This window comes from Microtus ochrogaster, chromosome X, assembly GCF_000317375.1.
Source record: "Microtus ochrogaster isolate Prairie Vole_2 chromosome X, MicOch1.0, whole genome shotgun sequence".
Lineage (NCBI taxonomy): Eukaryota > Metazoa > Chordata > Mammalia > Rodentia > Cricetidae > Microtus > Microtus ochrogaster.
The window spans coordinates 22789032-22790548 of NC_022026.1; positions in this window are offsets into that span (position 1 = coordinate 22789032).

Genomic DNA, 1517 nt, shown 5'->3' on the forward strand with positions numbered 1-1517 from the left:
CATCTTAGTAGCACACACCTTTAATCCCAACACTCAGGAGGTAGAGGCATGTGGATCTCTGAGTTCGAAGCCAGCCTGGTCTACAGAGTGAGTTTCAGGACAGCCAGAAATGTTATACAGAGAGACTCTGTCTCAAAACACCAAACAATAGAACACAAAAAGAGTGCATCTTAAAGTAACATACTTAGAAGAAATAGATGCTCTGTGTGTCTTTTTGTTGTTGTTGCTTTTTCGAGACAGGTCTTTTTTTTTTTTCTGTTAACAGTCCCCAGCTATCCTGGAACTTACTCTGTAGACCAGGCTGGCCTCATGCTCACAGAGATAGACCTGCCTCTGCCTCTCAAGTAATGAGATTAAAAGCATGTGCCACCACCACCTGGCCATGTATTTACACTTTGGAAAATAATCTTTTGTATGCAACTTGTTTAATAATTTGGTTGAATTTTAAATTTAAGTTCAAATTGTAATACTATTAATAAGAAATTTGTGGTTCCATCTTTTTATTTATTTATTTTTTGATTGTTGGGTTTTTTTTTCTTTTTTGAGACAGAATTTTCTTTATATCCTGGAACTCATTCTATAGACCAGGATGGCTTCAAACTCACAGAGATCCGCCTGCCTCTGCCTCCCAGTTGCTGGGATTAAAGGCATGCGCCAGCACCGCCCATTTTAAATTAGTTTTTATTAATAAGTTTCCTTCTTTGATAATTTCACTCGTAGCTGTTGTGAGTTCATCTTTCTTTCTTTCTTCCTTCCCTTCTTTTTTTTTTGTTTGTTTTTTTGAGGTAGGATTTGTCCTGGAACTCATTCCACAGACCAGGCTGGTTTCGAACTCACAGAGATTTGCCTGCCTCTGCCTACCAAGTGCTGGGATTAAAGGTGTGTACCACCGCCGCCTGGCTATGATTTCTTTTTTAATATTTATTTATTTATTTATTTATTTATTTATTTATTTATTTATTTATTTATTTATTTATTTATTATGTACAGTGGTCTGTCTGCCTGCACCCCAGAAGAGGGCGCCAGATTGTTGTGAGCCACCATGTGTTTGCTGGGAATTGAACTCAGGACCTCTGGAAGAGCAGTCAGTGCTCTTAACCTCTGAGCCAGCTCTCCAGCTCCTATTTGTATGTGTGTGGGGGGTGGGGTGGGGTCGAGACAGTCTTTCTCTGTGTAGCCCTGGCTGTCCTGGAACTTGCTGGACCAGGCTGGCCTCAAACTCACAAAAATCCACCTCCCTCTGCCTTCTGTGTGCTGCGATTAAAGTCCTGCGCCACCACAGCCCTGCCTGGGGTTTCCTTTTTATCATCATCATTGTCATTGTCGTCATCGTCATCATTGTGTGTGTGTGTGCTTGCTGCATGTATTTGCCTACATCCCTTGTCATATACATGGAGGTGCGAGACCAGCTTGTGGGCTCAAACTCAAGCTGCCAGACTTACAGGACAAACAGCTCCCTTACCCACTGAGCCATCTTGCTGGTCCTGTGGTTTCCTTTTGTGGGTTCTTAATCTTGT